General features: G+C 43.3%; 1 protein-coding gene across 1 annotated transcript in view; it reads right to left on the reverse strand.

Moving 5' to 3' along the window:
• The window catches only part of LOC111145083 (APOBEC1 complementation factor), an 81,472-nt gene extending 71,590 nt beyond the window's left edge, over window positions 1-9,882 (reverse strand). The window contains exon 1 of the mRNA XM_022499712.1: window positions 9,796-9,882. The gene's annotated coding sequence lies outside the window, so the exon portion shown is untranslated. The remainder of the gene's footprint in view (window positions 1-9,795) is intronic.
• Between the last annotated feature and the right edge of the window lie 11,836 nt (window positions 9,883-21,718).

The raw sequence follows: 21,718 nt of genomic DNA on the forward strand, positions 1-21,718 counted from the left end.
CGCGGGTGTCTGTACTGGCCTGGTGGCCAGTGTTGGTAGCACGATGTCACACAGGAGACCTCTCCATACACCCCTTCCCTTTGTAACTGGTTCCGACCCTGTGAACTCCTTCTCAAATCCTTCAGCCTCGAGTCAGCTTGAACAGGACTATCAGAAACTCTGAAAGACCCTCACATGCGATCTTTTGTTGGTAACACTGAAGATTGAGAGATGAACACTTTTTTTTTTTTTAATCCAAAAATGATTTGGGAAAACTTGAACAGCAGGTGGAAATGGCATGTGTTGGAGGGCGGAGTGGGTGTTGGGGAAGAAACGCAGAGCTTTACAACCAGACAACATATGAACTCTATTCCATTAAGGTTCTACTATGATGGCTAATTTTATGTCTCAACTGGATGGGCCCATGGGGTGCCTGGATGTTTGGCTAAATATTGTTCTGGGTGTGTCTGTAAACGTCTCTCTGGATGAGATTAACTTTAAATATAGACTGATCCAATCAATTGAAGACAAGAATAGAACAAAAACAAGTTGAGTGAGAGAGAATTCTGCCCTCCCGGGGACATCCATCTTCTCTGGACTCACTGGGACTGAAACACTGGTTCTTGTGTCTCGTGCCTGCTGGCTTTCAGGCTGGAAATATACGTCATCTGACCTGGGTCTCTGGCTTGCTAACTTCAGGGTTTGAGGCTTATCAACCTCCTTAATCATGCAAGCCAACCACTTACAATAAATCCCTTTAGATGGACAGATAGATACAGACGGTTAGATATATCTTAGAGGTGCTAGTCGCCAGTACTGGTATCTTACAGGTGCTAGAACGCTGACAACAACAAAACCATTTTTGTATAGGCACCGATTGGAATACCAGTTCTGCTTCTCTGGAGAACCCTGGCTAATACCTATACAAAAATGGCTTCAGTGTGGTCATGTTCCCGTAACTGTAAGATGAGCCTACAGATGGTGGCTGTGTTCTCTTCACTTAGTAATGATACCCCACTCTTCCCACCGTGCCCCACTCTCTTGAGGATCCCTGGGAAAGAGGATTGGGAGAGGTTAGAAATTCTAGAATGGCGTATCCTAAGAAGAGTAGAAAGTCTTTGCATATATGTTTAATTTCTAAGTTGACTTACAAATTGGGAAAGTGGTAATCCCAGCGTGCCTTGTAGATGTGTCTCAGCTTAAAAGCAGATGTTTATTCCATAGGCCTGGGACCAATTATCTGTGTGGCAGATTACAGGGGCCTGATGAGCTGTGAGTGCTGTATTTCATTCATTCTTGGATTCATGTTATTATGTCTCTTTTTTTCTAATTGAGATTGTCCTTTTGAGCTTAATTGCTGCATCTGGTTTCCTGAGACCAATTTGGAAAAATTAGGCCGAACGCTCAATTCTCACTAAGATGGCCAGCCACTGATTAATAAAATATTTTTGATCCTTGAGTGGAGTTTACAGAAGTCCAACTCTCTGGAGCTCTATAGTGCAGTAGCCCTGAGGGAATGTGGCATACGCAATGAAAGACAGCTTTATATTCCCTTTCCAGACCCAGAGTGCCTGGGCTCAAATCCTTGAAACCAGATTACAGAAGTTCTGATTGTATGCTAATTTTCACACCTTGGCATCAAACTGTCCTTTTAAGTTCTTTCTCATTATGTCTAGTCAGCCCCTGAGTTCTGATACTTGCCCTTCTTTTGAATTCCCACGGCCATTAATTACCATGTATGCAACTATCATTTCATACCTGGGTTGTTGTCTTACCTTGACCTCTGACCTTTTTTCCAACTCTAACATCCTCTGTGTTAACACTCGTTAATTTTCTCGACCATTTTATTATGTTACTTTCCTATTCAAAGAATTCCCATGGCCCTGTATTCTGCAGCACTAGCAACCAATGTCACCACCTATCAAAAGTACCCAACTTTGTATTAATTTCCAGGGGATAACTTTTCTCTATTCAGACTGGTCCGGAAGCCTAGGAATCAGGAGAAGAAGGGAGAGGGGGGCTCTAGGGAACAGAGGCAGAAGCGAAAACAGCGTGGACAATGGAGGAGTTGAGTATGGTTGGGATGCTGAACGTGAGTGAAACAGAGGGGATCAGGAGTGGGAGTGACAACAGGTGAGACTGGGGAGGCAGGCAAGAATGATGTCCATCCCAGCAGGACAGAGTGTTCTTGCTTTATTATGAAGTCAGCACAGAAGAACTCTAACAGGCCCCTGTGCACTTTAGGAAGGAAACTCCATGAGTGTTGCTGAGAATGTGTTGGAGGCAGAAGGGTTAGTTTAGGGACAGGTGGGGAAACGAAGAGAGGGAGGACCATCCCCTCGCCAAGGACGGACGCTCATCTTTTTATCTCCAGCCCTTCCACTGAGCCTGGAACTTAGTAGACACAGTTAATACATATTTGCTGGACTGAATGGGAATTTCATATAGCCTCTCGGACTACTCCATACTTAGTTCCCTCCTAATTTTCTAGTTTCACCACGTAATAATAAAGCACACAGTATTTTCCCCTTTGTTGTTCATTCTTTGATTCCCAAGTGGGGATCATGGCCCAGTAGACACACCATGGGATCATGGATTCAGACCAACTCAGGTTCTAATGTGGGGGGGGCTCTACCCTTAAGAACTTTGTAAACTTGGCTCAAGTTATTTTCACCAGATCCCATCTTCTTCTTTTCGACATTGAGGATCAGGATACCTGTCTCATGGTGTTGCCATAGTGATGCAAAAGGATAGGACAAGTAAACAGCCCAGAGTGGGGTACCGGACACTCAGTGCTGTTTTTCTTGGCCTTTTCTACCTCCTGTCCTGCTCTCTCCAGTTAGGTGGCTCTGTTATTCAGCAAACAATAGTGTGAATCTGTTCTGTGTAGAGCAAGGTGGTAGGTCTGCACACTGAAAAAGAAATAGGATAACTTTCTTGCCTTTCAGGAACCCTCAGTGTAGCACAGAAAATAGTATTCCTTCTCCAGCAAAGTAAGAGACTTTGGAGAAGGGAGAGAATAAATACCCTAAGACTGAGATAGGAAACCTGGGGAACCCTTCCTGGGCCCCTTGAAGTTAGGAACAAAAGTGCAATACATCTTTGTATCCAACACAGCATCTAGAATAATGCTGAATACAAGCACGGAGTCCATCAGTCAGTCCCAGCGGACAGATTAACACGGTAATCCCAAGGGATCGCCTTCCTTCCATTCCAGCCAGCAGCTAATCCCTTGAAGAAGACGCGAATCCCTAGCCCCTTCCTCCTCCATCCTGATGCTCTGCTTAGCCCCTGCCCCCATAATTTTCTCTTCGGGGGTCTTCCGCTGTGCCCTGCAGGGGACTGATTTGGGGACAGGTTATATTATCTCATACCTGCGTTTTTGTCATGCTGGTAACCTTGCTATTTGCAAGTGACTTTGAGTCCTGACGTTCTGTTCTTCGTAGTGACCATGAAAACAACACAGGCCAAGAGGCTTGCCCTCTGGTGTGAAGATCCAGATTTCTATTCTGCTACCTTGTTAATGACCCAAGTTCCTTCAGATTATTTTATCCCAACTTAATTAGGAGCCCTTGCCTGTGATGAAGAACATCTCTGCCTTGGAAAAGCAGGGCCATGTACTAACATTATTGGATGATTCCAATTCTGGCCAGGACACCTGTCTTAACTCTCTGTTTTGTAGTGAGGGGCAGACAGGGAGGAATCTGGTAAGTGTGATGCTCAAATGTCTTTAATAATCATTCAAAATTAATAAGTAAATTCTTCCTCAAAGATCAGACAAATAGCCATCATTCAGATACCTTACGTTTTCCTCTTGTTCCCCATGACACCTCCATCCTTGGCCATTTCTCCTCTCTGTCTTCTCTTCCCTACCGTTACAATTGACTTGTCCTAAACGCCCTTCTCGGTGGGCTTGGCCATGCTAGTTAATTTGCTAAGCGATTTTAGGCTAATGTGTTCCTGAATGTCAATACCTCACAGTGTTCCTATCACTCATGCCCTGTCTCCCAAATAATGTGTATTTTAACAAGGAACTTCTGGAAGCATGCTCTTGTTATCCTAAATGAATAATTCCATTGAGGCTGGTAGAGCTGCTATTTGGGAACTTCTGGGTCTCCATTTAAAGCTCCAAATTAGGGCAGTTTAAATCTGGGGCTCCCTGAGCATTTACAGACCCAGCAGCCCAGTTCTTCTTTCCCTGGGGAGAAGGGCGTGGCCTCCAGGTGGGAGGTGCTGTGTTCAGACCCTCGCAGAATCTGGGCATCAGGAAGCCAAGTCATTCAGGGCAATTTCTGAGGGCTGGGGGTCTACACTTGGGTTCTCTCCCTAACAACAACAAAAATATCTTTTGTCCTTGGTGAAACTCAGTTCTTCTCTGTCCAGTAGAGGACCTCAAAATTTAGCTCCAGTTCCAAGATCCAGTGCTTCTCCATGCTCTGGTCACACTCTGTCTGCACAGTGGAGTACGCCAGACTGTTAGTGTTCACTCCTGTCTTCACCACTTTCCAGCCCTGTGACCTGGGGCAAGTTTCTCCATGGTCCTGAGACTTGACCTCTTTATTGGGAAAACAGCATAGCCATAGAGCCCATTTCACAGAATCCCACAGGGTTGAACAAGTCCATCTCTGTGCTCGGCATGTGGCAGGAGCTATGTCGGCCATGTCGGCCATACACGAGCTATTAATTGTGTCATTGCCATGACCAGCATCACAGGGGACTGACGGTCAATGCCTGCCTTGTGAGGCTTTGATGGGGACCTTCAGGCAAGAGTGCACCTGACCTGGTCGTGTCCATGTGCCAACACAGACTCGCGCTGCATGGTGCCGGCGTCTGATCTCTGACTGCCGGGGAAAGTAACCAGGGATTAGGGCTTAAACAAATCTGAGAAGCCAGTTTACTTTACACAGAAGCCCCTAGCTGGAAAAAGGAGCCCTAATTCCAGTCCTAACAGAAAAGCTGGATGGAAGAATATGAAAGATCACTCGAGAGGAAGAAGGAAGAGTTGCCTCAATACAGAAACCCTGCAAACACACAGCGACGTTCCAGGAGGGAGCCCGGCTCCCTCCCTTCACTTCTTTGATGTGCCATGCTCGAAATCTTGGTAGGATCCTTTCCTTCGGGAAAAGTTTTTCCTCTCACCTTCTGCAGGGATTCTCACCCTCTCTTCCCAGTTTCATCTAACCTCTTAGTTACTCATCACCGGGGTGGTCACATCCTGCACAGTAGGTGCAGCTCCGGACGTAATGCGCCTCCACTGCGAGAGCCCAGTGAGGCTTCTGGACTCTGCGAGCGTCTTGCATTTAACCAGCTTCTCACAGTTGGAATGAGATGTGATGGCTGAGCTACCTTGAAGAAAGTAGGCATGCTGCATTGACCATGAGGAAATCTGGCTTTAAAAAAGTCTAGGGGTCCCTGATGGCACGGGTGTTGAAGTGTCTGACTTCTGATTTTGACTCGGGTCATGATCTCAGGGTGGTGAGATCGAGCCCTGGGTTGGGCCCTGCACTCAGTGGGTAGTCTGTTTCAGATTCTCCCTCTCTCTTTGCCTCTCATGCTCTCTCTCTCTCTCTCACACACTCTCTCTCTCAAATAAATAAATAAATCTTTTAAAGAAAAGTCTAAATGCTTCTGTCTAAAATGCTTTGTAAACTAGAATATTCTATAGAAATAAGGTAGCAACAGTAGTGGATTCTGCTATGTTAAGTATAGTGCTCTCTGAATCGGTTGGGCACCCCAAAACAATGCTCATTTTTAACTACTGGAAGAAGAGGGGACATTACTACATCACCGAAGGCGAGATTTTATAGAATTCCAAACCAGTTTGCTCTCTTGGTCCTTCTGTCTGGCCAAATCGTCATGTGCTGATTCCATAGCCATATTGTTGCTGGGGGCAGAACACTGTGCACACCCTTGCAGACTGGAGGGCATTATCTCAGTCCGAAGTATGGCCTTCCTACTCCTTTTACCAGGGATGGAGCCCTGTTGAAATAAACCTGGTAAATATTTTCCACAGGATTGCTAATACCCTATAAAATTCCACAGACATAGCTGTATAAGGAAAAGAAAAAAGCTGAGTTTATATATCTTTAAAAAATTAAATTAGTGGGGAGCCTCGGTGGCCTGGGTGGCTCAGCTGGTTAAGTGTGTGTCTTTGGCTCAGGTCATGAACCTGGGGTCCTGGATTGAGCCCTGCATGGAGCGGAGGGGGGTTCCCTGTTTAGCAAGGAGACTGTTTCTCCCTCTCCTACTCCCCCGACTTGTGTTCTCTTTCTCTCTCTCAAATAAATAAATAAAACCTTTCAAAAAAATCAAATTAGGGAGCTCAAGTTACCGGCATATTTTAGTCAAAGCAGCCATTATTATAAAAGGCAATATTTCAATTTTTGATTTGGATGAATCAAAAATATTCAACACAAAACCTTAATTTATCCAATTAAAAGGTTCTATGTAGTTTTTAAGACTGAGATTCTGATTAGATTAAGTCTGATGGACTCAAATGATAGATGAGCTCTCTCTCCTGATCCAATCAGCAGGAAACACTCTAACAACCACCTGCATCTTATAGGATGTGCAAGGAGCAGATGGGATTCAGATTTCGAATAGGTAATGTCACTGCAGTGGTGTCTCCCCTTTTCCAGATGCTTTCCCCGGGGTTGGGGGGGCGGGCATTGGGCTGTTAGAACTACACTTCAGAGGAGCCTGGTTACTGTTTCCATGAGTAAGATCAAATGGTGTTTATCCTCCACCGATCAATACCGTCTTGTTTGAACTGATTGAGTCATTTAGAGACACATAAGGTAATGACAACAATTGTGCAACAGTACCCAGCGTCCTCCCCAGCCTGCCGAGGGATGACAGTATTTTAAAAGACAGTTACTGAAACATTTGTAACATTAACTGGCTGTGTGATGAAATGAACACACGCCACCACAGGCTGCCCGGTGGGTTTCGGGGAAAAGGGCATTGGGCTACTTTAGCTAAGAGTTTCCTTGAGCAACATTCTCTAAAATAAAAGCATGCTACGTTGTATTTTTGTTGCTACTGTCTTTTCAGAATAAGAGAAAATAAGAGGTTCTGTCTTTTTGTCTAGAACACGGTTACTCTTGGTGACTAATCAGAACTTTTATTATTGTGTATAGTTTTTGATTGACTGTATCAGTAGAGTTTTTTTATTATTATTATTCTATCAGTAGAGTTTTGACAAAGAGCAGCTACTGGGTAAGTTTGGAAAGCCTCTGGACATTTTTCTGGAGATTGTTACAAATAGAGAAATGGGAAGGGGAAGAGAGTTTTGCTGAATTCCTACCGAATGCCAGGGACCCGCTTCAACTGTTTTGCTGTGTCATCTCATTTAATCTTCACCGAATTCTTCAAGGTGGCTTCTACCCCCATGGCAAACTCAAGGAATCTGAGATTCAGGGACATTAAGTAGTGTGCCCCAGGCCACAGAGCTCAGGGGCTTGGGAACCCGCCTTCCAGCCACCCTCTGTCAGGAGAGGAGTCCAGTGTTCTTTCTAGAATGAATTTGGAAAGTGTCTAAAAGAGGCATGGTCCTGTTTGATGGAAGACAGCTAGACCTTCAGGTCCCTCAGATGGTCTCACTGGTGATTTCAGTGGGTTCTGTTTTTATGAACACTGGGTGTGAGGTCTCGAAAGGATTTATTCTTTCTTAATCTGCATTCTGAGGAATCCCTTTCTGAGACACGTTAATAGACGTTTCTGAAAGCCGTTCTGTTGTAAACGAAGCAAGGAAACGAAACATCTCGCACTGCCCGATGCTCACAAGAAATGCATACACGTACACACACAGTAACTCCCCAGTGCCTGTGAAGACCGTTACGATGGTGACACGCTTGGGCTCTGGGGTCCGTCCACCTGGCTGGGGAATCTGGCTCATTGTTCCCCGCCTGGGTGATGCTGAGTCTGCGAGGTAACTAATCCCTGCTCAATTTTCTCATTAGTAAAATAGTATCTACCTTATAGGACTATTTTAAGAATAATATAGACGAACCCCTGGAAGGTGCTGAGGACTACACTTGCCCATATAAGGCTCAACCAACATCTGTCATTGTTAGTTCACTCCAGACGTCCACGTGATAACAAGACCTGCTTTAAAGTATCTGACTGCCTTTCCTCCACTCGACAACGGGGTCACTTTTTTTGAGCCACACTGATGAACATCCACTGACTATAGGGTAGGAAATGTCACGTTTGAAACGGCACAAAACAATTTGGGATTAGCCCACTTAAAAATAAGAACTAAATATTCAGTGTATTCCTATCCATCATGTCAGTTTGTATTTGCCCACTAAGATTTTTTTTTCTTTTCCTCTCTTTTTCCAAATTTCCTTCCCCTTCCCTTATACCTGATAAATAATAAATTGGAACAGCAAAATGTGAGAATTATCTCAAATGGGCACTATCAATAAAATTCCAGAAAATATGGCCCTAAAATGTGAACCCATAAGTCATCTGTCCATTATTCTGTATTTAGCAGGGGAAGGTCTTTGCCCTGCAACAGGTCTGTGTTGATTCTAGTACTCACTGTTCTCCTCAGACCTCTCTTCCTACTGTGTATGCTCCAGCACGTAATCATGAAGGATGTTTCAGACCAGACCAACACACCTTTGAAGCTTCTAAATTCTAACGAAAGTTGAGCTTGTCAGTGTATATTTTGCAAAACACTAATCTTGCACAGGGCACAAATAATTCCGTGTTTCTTCCCTTCTGGAAATAAGACATAGCTCAACAGTCCTCCTGTAAACACACTTGTTTAACTTGGAGCCCATTCTCCTTGGAATTCATTTTCATAATTGTGGAACAAAAGTATTTCAATCAGAGTTTAAGATTTCTGGCAGAAATGGACATTCCTGTTATGTGCTCTGACACCTTTCTTAAGATACAATCATAGCCTGTTTTGGTTGCAAATTGCCTTTCTGGAGTGAACAAAATGATCATGGGAAAATATATCCACTGCAGTACCGTCACCCAAACCAGCCCGAGAAAAAACTCTAATAATTAGCTATGCCCAAGGCTGAGATTTTAACACATTCAAAGCCAGTTATTTTCCATGTCTGTTTTCTTTCTTTCTTTCTTTCTTTCTTTCTTTCTTTCTTTCTTTCTTTTTCTTTCTTTCTTTCTCCTTCCTCCCTCCCTCCCTTCCTCTCTTCCTTCCTTTCTTTTTTTCTTTTGCTAGAATGAAAAAGGGAACAGCTTAAGGCATTCCTTTGGTGAGTAGGATTCTGGCCAAAGAGATAGCAAGAATCCACCAGGATGACTTTGGGTGGGTTTCTTTTCTCCAGGGTTTTGTGTTTGAGATTTTGGGTGGTTGCAAAGGGCAAAGGAGAGGGAAGGAGAGAATTGAAAATACGAAAGCTAAGATATGATAGGAATTATGACCTACACAGAGAAATCAAAATCTACTACTGATGTTAATGCTCTTCCTGTAATTATATTTTGTATATTTCCGGGGGTCCTAGGACCACAGCCCACAGTCAACCACAACGCTCCCAGCTAAATAAACTTCTCAGAAACATTAGCCATACTCTTGAACCCAAGGCAGTAAATCTACTTTTTTAGCTCAGAAATGGATTAAATCAAGGACCAGAAGATAGCAGCCATTTCATTCTGAGATTATGTGACTCTTGAAGTATATTCTCTTGTTTTCAGGTTGCTCCATTAGCATAAACCCAGCCAGAAAGCTCCCTGCATCAGGCAATAGGATAGACAGACGCTCTTCTCGCTGTGTTCCCACTGAGCCACAATGCACAGTTTCACAAAGTTGAAGCAAGAAATAGCCAAACACATGGACCGTACCTGAGTGATTGCAGAGGTCCCCACCCGGAAAAGGTTTCCTTGATTGTGGCGAGTTCAACGTGTCACTCTGGTTATGCTCTAATCAACATATCAAACTCCAAAGGTTCAGTGGCTTTAGGTTTGGTTTACAATTCCTGGGAGTTAAACTTTAACTCGCCCTGTCTCTTGCATCCATACAGCCCTTTGACCAGATAACTGGGTCACGGGGGCCGCAGAGTCTACAAAAGGGCCAGGCTCCTTAGTGGACAACATTAAAATATATTTTGTGTTAAAAACCGTTGATGTGAATATTGCCTTTGAAGCTGTTGTCGTGAGTTACGTGTTTTAAAAAGCAGAACTCACTGTAGTTTGGGTAGCTCAGCTTTTATTTACGTTAGCTCCCCTGTTCTCTGTTCCGTGGAAGGGATATTAAGTCTAAGGGTAAATCTGGGAGAGTCTATCTTTCTTCCTTTTGTTCATGCTGTTTTAGATCACTGTTTTACAGGGAGTAAAGTGTGGAGTTTCAGGTCAAGTATGCAGATAAACGCTGGCTTACAAAACCCCAAATACACAAAGCATTTACATAACTAAGTAAATAGGGTCTGATCGGGCTGGGGAAATTGGCTTCTTTTTTATGCAAGCTGCTCATCTGGGTTTTAAGAGGGCACCAGCCGTGGACTGGGTTATGTGAGATCCAAAGCTGTTGTTCCTGGTTTGAAACCTCAGTGGTAACTGTGATTCTTGAAGAATAAAGGAAGGGACGTTTTCAAAGATCTAACCTTGAGATTCTAAGTTCTTCATTATGAGCTCTAGTCTATAGAGGAAGATCTTAAAGGTATACAGCCCACTTTAAAAAAAATTTAAAAAAACCCAAAGCCCTCCCAATTTTGAGTACATTTTGCCTTAAGGGTTTAGAAAGCGCAGGCCCCGTAGAATAGAGGCTACCCTCACCTGGCTTCAGTTCAAAGTAAGAGGAGTCAGATTTTCTAGGAGCCAACTATTAACAGAAGCTTGTGGGCCACGAAAACGCACAGAATGAACAATCCTTCCATCATATCAACGTAGAGAAAGAGGCATCAACTGAGCACACAGGAATCTAAAATGCAGGACATAATGCTTATTGCTAGAATGTTCGTTCTGCTACCGGTTTTCAGTTCTCAGACACGTGGAAGCATTGGTTCATCTCCACTTCTTCCAAAGTGTTGCATGACCGGGGTGACAGAACACGTGCTTTGCTCTGGAGTTGTGCCCTGGGAGTGAGCTCATGGGGGTGAGGGGGGCACTCAAGTTCCCCGCAGACCTACAGATGCATGAAGGACACACCCTTGGACAAGCCCCTGGGACTGGGCCCCCACTGAGCAGTTTCACTGGTTTTTCTGGAGAAAGCTCATTCTGGGCATTTGGTGTCATTAAGATATTGCTGGAACTGGGGCGCCCGGGTGGCTCAGTGGGTTAAGCTGCTGCCTTCAGCTCAGGTCATGATCCCAGGGTCCTGGGATCGAGTCCCGCATCGGGGGGGGGGTCTCTGCTCAGTGGGGAGCCTGCTTCTCCACCCCCCCCTCCGCCTGCCTCTCTGCCTACTTGTGATCTCTGTCAAATAAATAAAATCTTTAAAAAAAAAGATATTGCTGGAAAGTTCTTTATTTTCTAAGTCCTCTCTTTTTTGCAGGGATAGGGATATAATGGTCTGCTATAAACAGGGAAATAATGAACAGTCTCTCTTTCTGGAGGGTACTTAAGGGGACAGTCTGGGGCATGGGGACAGGAGGAGATCACCCCATGACCTGATCTCATCAGTCCAGTCAAGGGAAATAACTGTACCCAGAATGGCCGGGGTTAGCCCTTCTGGGGCCCCATTCTCTGGGGAGGGACAAAGTCATAATCAATCCCCTGTTATACAATGCAGACAAACACAAATCATTTTAAGTAGTGGTTGGTGAGTATTTTTTTCATTTGTCTGTTCTGTAAATAATCACCAAGGCCCTACTATTGGCTGAGCACTGTGTTAGATGAGTGGTTATTTCACATGAGGTCTGAGTCTCTTAGTGGCTGTAGACTCAATAAACTGGGTTGCAGCCAACATTTTTAAAACAGAGTAGAAATTATCAAGTGAATTGCATGCAGAAGGGGCATGTTCATGAAACTCCTCAGTTTTGTGTCTCTGTGTGTGTGTGTGTGTGTGTGTACCCGTTATGATCTAAAATTGATTGTGAAGCACAATTTTTTATTTTTTAATTAATTAATTTATTTATATTTTATTAATAAAATTATATTTATTATTTTATTATTTATATTTTATTTTTTATTTATTTATTTATTTATTTATTTATTTATTTGACAGAGAGAGATCACAAGTAGGCAGAGAGAGAGGAGGAAGCAGGCTCCCCACAGAGCAGAGAGCCCCATATGGGGCTCGATCCCAGAACCCTGGGATCATGACCTGAGCTGAAGGCAGAGGCTTTAACCCACTGAGCCACCCAGGCGCCCCGTGAAGCACAATTTTAAAAGCTTCAAAATAATACGTTAGTCTTCAGGGATTCAGGAGCAGACAAAGTAGATCAAGCAAATACTCCTCGTGATACTTCATTAAATGGAGTTGGAATAAGTATTACAGAGGGGTACCGACTGGATGGTACACAAAGCATTCCCCGTGGGGACCTAAGCTAGTGTGGAACTGGACATCACGGCAGGTGGAAATAGCACAGTGGGCGTCCTCAGTTTGAATGACTTCGGCACATTCAAATATCCGGTAGAAGGCCAGGTGTGAGGGGTGAGTGGGGGAGAAGAGCCTAGAGCCACGGATTTCCAGTGCTGTGCCCAGGCAGTGGGAAGTCACTGGAAGGATTTTAAGGAAGTGAACCACATGATCTATTTGTCTATTTTGGGTATAAGGTTGAGAATAAATCGTCTTGAGATAACATTGCCTTTCTCCTTTTCTTGTCTTAGAGTTTCTTGTCCTAGAGTTGTGTAGTCGCATATATATTCAAATAAGAGTCAGTGATGTGCATTTTAGGCAGGTGACATATTTGACAGACCAGTTAGAGAGAAGATGGAAGGTAATGGGTTTGAGATTAGGGTGGTGGCATTGGAGCAAGAAAGAATGGATGAAGGAAGAGATTTGCAGAGTGGTCTATCATAAGCGCTCATTAAATGCTAGTTTTCAGCAATTATTTGCATGTGAATTATTTGGCTTATGGATTTTAACTAATCTTGCCTTAAATATCAAACTGACTTTGCCACCCAGCAGAGCTGCGTATTTGGGTAAAAAGTGTTGATTATTTATTGATGGTTTAGGTAAAACACGAAGCTTAAAAAAAACTTCAAAGGTAATTCAAAGCCAAAGACTACCAAGAATGAAACGTTTCCCTCCTAGCCCAAATCCTCCCTCTCCTAACTCCATAAAAGTTTTCTTCACTGTTCTCAATTTCTTAAGAATTCAAAATATATTTTGGGTATTTGATGGGGGTATTTAATGAACTGGAATGGAGTATTCTAGAAAGTGAAAGGGCCATGCCAGACACACTACATAGGGCAAACGTCTAATCCTCTCTCCTTGTCTAGGATGTAGAAAGAACTCTGAGCTGGGAGCTGGTACTTGGGGAATCCAGTGCTAATGTTATCATTTAGGTGCTATATCACGTATGAGCTATTACTTGTGAGTAACCTTGAGCAAGTTTCTGCCCCCTGTGGAAGTCTCAGTGTCCTTGCCTTTGATGAGGACAACATCTCCCTCGTGGTGCTGGAGAGAGGATCAAATGAATTGGCATATGTGAAAGTGGTTTGAAAATAATAGCATACTGTCAGAGCATGGAGAGGAAGAATTACAGAGCAAATTAAACCTCCATCCTCAAGGCTGTGTCAGTGCAGCATTTGAATCTGTGACATAAGGACTTCTAGGTAAGCCCTCTCTTCCAGAGGTGCACAGTATTTCAACCTAAAAATTTGGTGTTTGGGCCGCCTGAGTGGCTCTGTTGGTTAAGCGGCTGACTTCAGCTCAGGTCATGATCCCAGGATCCTGGGATTGAGCCTCGTGGTGTGGTCCCTGCTCAGCAGAGTCTGCTTCTCCCTCTCCCTCTGCCTGTCCCTCTGCCTGCTTGTGCTCTCTCTCTCTCTCTCTCTGTCAAATAAAGTTGTTTAAAAAATTAAAAATAAAAGCTTGGTGCTGTTCTTAATGCCTCCAAGACTTGGGAGGAGAGCAGAATCTGATCCACAAGGTTAGACACCGTCTGTTTTCTGCTGTCACATCTCAGGATCTTAGACTTGTGATATGTACAGGTTTTGTAACTAGAGCCATCTAGTGTTGAACTGACTAAAACATGCACATGCGTATGCGCACGCACATGCACGCGCACACACACACACACACACACACACACACACACTCTTTTGCATCGTGTTCTAGGAAATAGCATTTGGTTCTCCTGACACCTTTGAATAGTATTTTCAATATGACCTAATTGTAGGATAAAGTGACTCGAGAATTTATCTAGTCCAGCTTCCCTCTAAAAATCATGGCTGCCAGAGGGACCCTCCACACTCTGTCCTTTAAACACGAATGGATTAGCTCCCTCTTCCCTGTCCCTGTTCCTTCTCATAGTCATTCTTGGGTTTGATGAATGATCTTGAAATTAGAGTTTCCAGAAGTCGCATTGTTTTATTTTTAAAGCAATATTATTTCAGCCCCAAAGCAAAAGCAAATACTGCTTTTTGTAAAAGAACAATTTTAGAAAAAAAAAAAATCTGGCACCAAGGCAGTATTTTCCTTTATTAATAATCGAGAACACCAATCATTGGTCTTTAATCTGCGTAATTTGCTGTGCTCTATTTTCTTTACTGTAAAGAAAAACTTCCCACAGAAAAATCTCTGCTTTCAGATAATTTCTTCAGAAGGGTCATCACATCATCTCTCTCTCAGTTGCTCTCTTTTTCAGTAGTCTCCATGCCCAGCATGAAGCCCAACATGGGGCTCAAACTCAGGACAAGTCCTGAGCTGAGATCAAGAGTCGGACACTTAAACATCTGAGCCACCCAGGTGCCCCAGATCATCTCTTTTTTAATGACCATGTTATTATCTACTTCCTTGAGTTTACCTTACTTTTGATTTAATTCTACTTTTAAAAAAAAAATATATATATATCTGTATATATCTATATATATGTATGTGTGTGTATATATATATACACACACACATACACACACCCCAGACAAAATAATTATGGCCTAACCATGATGTTTCCCCGCCTTTCACACTACTCCTCACTCTCAATGGACATTTTTAATTCTTCAGGTGAACGAAGAACCTGAGAAGTTCTATGTGATATCATTTAGGGCATATTGAATTTTTTTGCAATAAAACCATCTCTGGCTAACTCAGCAAACCCAAGCTTTCCACATCCAAGTAAGAAAACATTCATCAATTAAAAAAAAAAATTATTGTAAAGACTGGAAGGACTTGGGAGTTAATAACAGAAGTAGAATAATAAAATATTAATTTTGGTAGTGCTTGGGTGGCTCAGTGGGTTAAAGCCTCTGCCTTCGGCTCAGGTCACGATCCCAGGGTCCTGAGATCGAGCCCCGCGATCGAGCCCCACATTGGGCTCTCTGCTCATCACGAAGCCTGCTTCCCTTCCTCTCTGCCTGCCTCTCTGCCTACTTGTGATCTCTGTCAAATAAATAAACAAAATCTTTAAAAAAAAATGTTAATTCTGTGCATTAATACCTTTTCAAATGATAAAGCTGAAGTCAATGGCAAGATTATTGTGAAGAGAACATTAACTTTTCAAACAAAATTGAGGTTGTGGCTGTAAATGGGCCTAATTCCTAGTGTGTGTTCATTGTAGTTTATACAAAATGGAAACTTAGCTTTGGAGTGTGTTCTTGTCCTTTGCAAAGCACTTTTGTTGGTTCTTCTCAAGAACCATGTCAGTATTAGGAGTCGGTGAAGTATAATGTTTAAGAACATGCTGGGACCTTGCCATCCAGTCACTTGGGTTGATTTATCAACTAACGGTTGACCAGCGAGCTAACTTCAGGTGTGTCTTCCGATTTCCCTGAGCCCCTCTGTTCCCAACTGGAAATAAGGACAACAGTGACACTTACCTCCTAGGTCTAGGTGAGGCTCGCAGGAGAGAAGGTGCAGAAAATGCTTAGCCCAGAGCCAGATTCATAGAAAATTTTTATCTATGTTAATTTTACATTAATCCGTTTTATAAAGAATCCTGCAGTTTAACTGTCCTTACCTTATCCCACCGACCAGAAAACTGAGATTTTTATGAGACCCCAAAATGCACTACTGTGAAAACCAGTGCCTCCCTTGAGGTGCTCCAAGGTCATCGCTGCGGTTGGGTAGCAACACCATGTGTTAACCCCTGAGCGTCAGCAATGTCAATGTGCTTTGAGAATCACAGATCTCTAAAATTTCAGATGTTGCTTGTACTTGTGTTTTATCCTTGTGGCCACTCTGGGAAGTGATTAGAGCAGGAGGGCGATTTCCTCTTGTTTCGAAGAAGAGAAGATGAGATAATAAGGGGTTTTATGTTTTGTGCGAGGGGGTCTCACACTGGGAAATGGCACAGGGTTGGAGAGAAAGGAACGGGCTTTTACTGTTCATTCTGAGTGGCTTTGGAAGGTTCCTTAATGTCTTTGAACATCGGTCTCTCTGTGAGATGGGAGTGATGATCTCTGGCTTACTGTACTTTGTTTCAACTAAATGAGCGATGTGTTTGTGCCATGCCTGGCAATTGGTACATTCCTTTTCTTCTCCAGGACACGCTGTGCTGCACCACGGTCCATGCAGGCAGGGCACACCTGGTTCTCGCATGGCTCCCCACTGCCAGACCTGTTTCCACACAGACTGTTCGAGAAGCCTTCTGCTTCCTGCACCTGCCGACACGCGTCTTCCCTCATTTCTCTAACTTTCTTGACCTTCACAGCTTCATGTGTCCCTGGACCAAGCTTCTCTCACCTCTTTACAACTCGGATTAGATACATTTTGGTAACTTCTTTAGCTACAGCTTCCAGGTCATGAATTTCCTTCTCCACGCCCTAATCTGCCTTAGAACCATCCATTTAATCCATCCATGGAGTTTTTAAACTTGGCTGAATAAATATGCACAAACGTAGATGCATGCGTGTAGTGTGTTAGAAGTTCTGTTTGGTTTCTTTTGACAGAGCTGTGCAGTCTTGTTTGCCTTTGTTTTAAATTCCACCTTTTATTTCATAAACATGGCGAACATCTTTCTTTTATGGACTATGCATGATAATTATAGTTTAGGAGGTGATTCATGGTCGAACTGTTGTTTCTGTCCTCCCTCTCTGAAAGTGTCTTGTGTCCTTGAAGTTTGTTATTTTAGGTTTCAAGGTTATGTTCAATAGAGGCTTTTCAGATGGGGGAATACTGGGTCACCAGAATTTGCCTCCTGGGTCACCAGAATTTGCCTCCTGGGTTGTGAGGGAGGGTCCCTCCAAAGAGGTTTCACATTTGCTTTCTCTGGGACACATTTCTTTTCTTTTCTTTTTTTTAAAAGGATTTTATTTATTTATTTGACAGAGAGACACAGAGAGAGATGCAACACCAGCAGAGGAGTGGGAGAGGGAGAAGCAGACTCCCCGCAGGGAGCCTGATGTGGGGCTCCATCCCAGGACTCTGGGATCATGACCTGAGCCCAAGACAGATGCTTAATGACTGAGCCACTCAGGCGCTCCTCTGGGACACATTTCTATCTTAATTTTCCTACCTTGGGCTTTCTGAGACAACATGGAATGTAGATGAGATGTACGTATATGTGAATGCATGTGTAAGTGTATATATTTTATACAGAGATGTAAGATAAATCTTATATATATCCTAACACTTGTATAAGGAGAGGTCCATGGTTAAAATTAGCAGAAATTTTATTTCATCCACAGCGAAGATGGAGACAGGCAAATTCCATTTTTCATTTTCCTTTGCCAGGGGCAAACATTTTCCAGTCTACGTTTCATTTTGGTTGGTGCAGTTCATCTAAGCATCCTGGCTCCCTGACTTTTTTTTTTTTTAACCTCCTTAAATTTGTGTTCTGTCTTATGAGATCAGCTATGCATTTATGTGAATATGCTATGTTCTATCCACATTTCCAGATCTTTTAGTGGGAATTATATTAATTTGAATTGTTTGGTTTCTTATAATAGGAAAGAGCAGGGATTTAAACTGAATAAAAGTCTCTTTCTCTCTTATGTAATGTAAGTCTAGAGGAAGCAGTCACGGGGGGTGGGGGGTGCAGAGTGGTTGTGAGATTTGATCAGGGGTCCAGCCTCCTTCCTGCCCTCAGCTGGGGTGTGACCTGCGGTGTCCTGTCCCAGGATTCTGACTGAGCTCATCATCATCTGTGTAATCCAGACTGCAAGTAGAGAAAGGGGCTAGACATTGTGTCACTCTCTTAAATCCCCAAAGTCCCGTTCAACACTTCCAGCTGTATCTCACTGGTCAAAATTTGGTCGTATGGTCTTGCCCAGATTCTATTTGGGGGTACTGTCCTTCCAAGGCTGCCCCAAATAAGATAACGTTCTTTTACTATGAAGACAAATTCGGGTGGCTAACTAGTCTTTTCTATAATGAGAAGTTTATCAAGATGTCTGGCCTATAGGATTGCTGCAGAAGGAACAGTTTCACTGAGTGCTTACGTCACACTTGATACTGGGGTTACTAGAGCCAGCAGGCACAGCCTCTGTTTTCTTTCTTTCTTTCTTTCTTTTTTTTTTTTTTTCTCAAAGATGTTTTAAATTTATTTGACAGAGAAAGAGAGTGCACAAGTTGGGGAGCAGCAGGCAGAAGGAGGGGGAGAAGCAGGCTCCTTGCTGAGCAGAGAACCTGATGTAAGGCTCCTTCCAAGGACCCTGAAATCATGACCTGAGCTGAAGGCTGATGCTTAACCAGCTGGACCACCCAGGTGTCCCGCAGCCTTGGCTGTCATGAGACTTTTATCCCGAGGGATATACTGTCCTATACATAGTAACTTAATCACTGGGGAGAAATTTCCTGTCTTCAAATCTCACTTCTCTTATCTGCAGCCATCAAAAAAACAAGGAGGGGGGATTTTGTGTGTGTGTGTGTGTGTGTGTGTGTGTTGGTTAATTTCATAGGTCAACTTGGCTAGGCCATGGTACCCAGATATTTGGTCGAACATTATTCTAGATATTGTTGTGAGGATTTTTTTTTTTTTTTAAGATGAGATTAACGTCTAGATCAGTAGACTTAGGGCCAAGCAGACTACCCGCCATAATGCTGACCGCTCCTGGGCTCCAGCCTGCGAGTCTATACTGAAGATTGTGGACCTGCCATAACTCCAAGATCATATGAGCCCATTCCTTAAAATCTCTCTCTGTCTCCCATATATATATGTGTACATATGTATGTGTGTATATATGTATAGTTCCAATTATGTTTATATGCATGCACCCGTCTTGTGGGTTCTGTTTCTCTGGCAAACCATGACTAATGCAGTTTAAAGATCATGGAAGATACAAGTTGAGAGGTGGTCTAAATCCTGCTGGACAGATGTGGCAAATCACTCTGAGGGGGAAAGGATAAAGCTGCGTGTGACACTCTCTAAACCCTCAGCAAGTGGGAGTGGGCCCTAGAATAGTAGAGACCTGACCCAAGTACCTTATGCCTGGGAGACGGAGGACAGACTAAGGAACCACCACCAGCCAGCGCTCACACTCATTCATGTACGCGCACGCGCACGCGCACCAGAGGCAGGCTACCATACAACCTGCATCAGACATTCAATAATCGTAAACCAGGGATGAGAAAATTAAGAAATGATCAGTAAAGGTCCAAAAGCATTTGAGAAGAGGCAGCTCCTTGCTGAAGCAGCAGATTCAGATCCTGGAATGGCCAAGTCTTACTGCCCTCAAAGAGATCTGATAGAAATCTCTTCGCCTTCATTAAAACAAAGAATAGGTTACCATGGAAAAGAAATGATGGGCAGCTAAAAATACTTAAGTGTCACTTGCATTTTGATAATAAGAATGCATTTGGTTATTGCTTATAATAGTAATTAGTTTTAAGGTAAGAGCTACATACTGCTGTTGGTAAAGTGCTCCCTGAATACATTGGTTAGTGAAAAAAATACGTATTAAAACGGAATTTGTTGTGTTGGAATGCAGTTGGGTCAAGGAAAGAGAAGGGTGGGAAGTCTTGCTTTATATTTTGTTCCTGTCCCAGGAATGGCTCACTATGACTGTAGCTCTCCCACCCACTGGTGGGAAATCTTGGTGAAATTATTTACGTCCTTCTTTTTTATTTTATTTATTTGTTTATTTATTTGAGAGAGAGCACAGGCACAAGAGAGCACAAGCAAGCAGAAGCAGGGGGAGGGAGCAGCAGAGGGAGAAGCAGACTCTCTGCTGGATGCGGGGCTCGATCCCAGGACCCCAGGATCATGACCTGAGCTGAAGGCGGAGGCTTAACCCCCTGAGCCACCCAGGCACCCCGCCCCTCCATTCTTGATGCTTAATTTCCTTCTCTCTAAAACAAGGTAGTCTGAGAATAATTATATAAAGTGCTTCACCTTTGTCTAGCAGACTCTGAAATATTCAGAGGATGTTAGCTATAGATTACTGAAGCAAAACAGGAGTTCCAATGATTTACTTCCTGATCCAGAAAGATTTACTGAGGAAGGAGGGAAGGGAAGAGTTCCCTTAACATAAAAAGAGACTGTGTCATGGCTCACAGAATATGCAGTTCGTGTCAAAACACACAACGGTGTGCTTGGTGTTGGGGGGGATGGTCGGGGGGAATGGGGGGCGCTGTGATGTCCAAGCCCTGGACTGGGAGAAGGCCACTCGCAGCGTAAAATGCAGAACAGGTTGTGTTTGCTTTGGCCAGCTAGAGTATTTTTGGATTTGGTTGCTGGAAATATTTTGGCCTGTCCATACAAATTACTTCTAACCCATTAACTTCACACAACAGAGCACCACTGAAAATAGAAAAACCAAACTTTACAACCTCCTCCCAATCCTGGTCACTCAGTTGGAAAACAAGCTCCATGTTAATGGCACTTACTTGGGATTTTTCTGCTGCAAAAGGGACATTCAACCAAAACACCAATTAAAGGCACATTTAATTCACCAAGACCTACTTTGCTGAGTTCCTTTGAGTTCAAACATCTGACTACTGACTATGCCAGAAGAGTTGTTTTTCTTTTCTTTTCTTTCTTTTTTTAATTTTTAGCAGGAAAAGTTGATTGACGTTTTTACCATTCTGTGAACTTTGTACATTCTCATATGACTGTAGCTAGGACAGACCTTTAAAAGTGATTCTCTCTCATTAGGACTCTCCTGTGTTGTAGAGAGTAAACAATTATGCCATGTCAGGTGGAAAAAGCAGGGAACCAGCTCTGGCCGGTCTGCCACATTATTTTTGAACCTTAGTTTCCTCATCGGTGAAATGGGTGTTTCCACACTTATCTTCAGAAGTGCTATACAAGAGGAAGGATTTTCTGTTTGAGGACCTGACCTCCATGCTGGGCACGCGGGTGTTTACTACACATTAGTTTCCTTCGTAGGCTGATGGGCTGGTGGAAGCATTTTGGACAAAAACCGTCATGCCCTGGGTGGGATATATCTGCTCCCCCAGGCAGCGGTTCCCAGGTAAGCCTGACTCACAGGAGTGACTCCAGCAATGCGTGGTATAGATTTCTGGCTAAGGAAGGAGATCCTTTTTTTCCCCTTTCTTCTTTTTCTTTAATTTTTTTTTTAATAAGCAAGTCTGAGAATTAAAATATTAGCTACTCTTTAATGAGCCTGAATTCAGCTCTTCCAACACTGCCTCAGGAAAACCATTTATAAATGTGCAAAAACAGAACTCAGAAGTCAAATCTAGCAGTTTCCTGCTCTCCTACTGCCAGAGGTCTGTCACTAAGAGCACTTTTTTAAAAACTTTCAAAAGAATGATTATTAG

This window comes from Enhydra lutris, unplaced genomic scaffold, assembly GCF_002288905.1.
Source record: "Enhydra lutris kenyoni isolate GAN:26980312 unplaced genomic scaffold, ASM228890v2 scaffoldscaffold12, whole genome shotgun sequence".
NCBI lineage: Eukaryota > Metazoa > Chordata > Mammalia > Carnivora > Mustelidae > Enhydra > Enhydra lutris.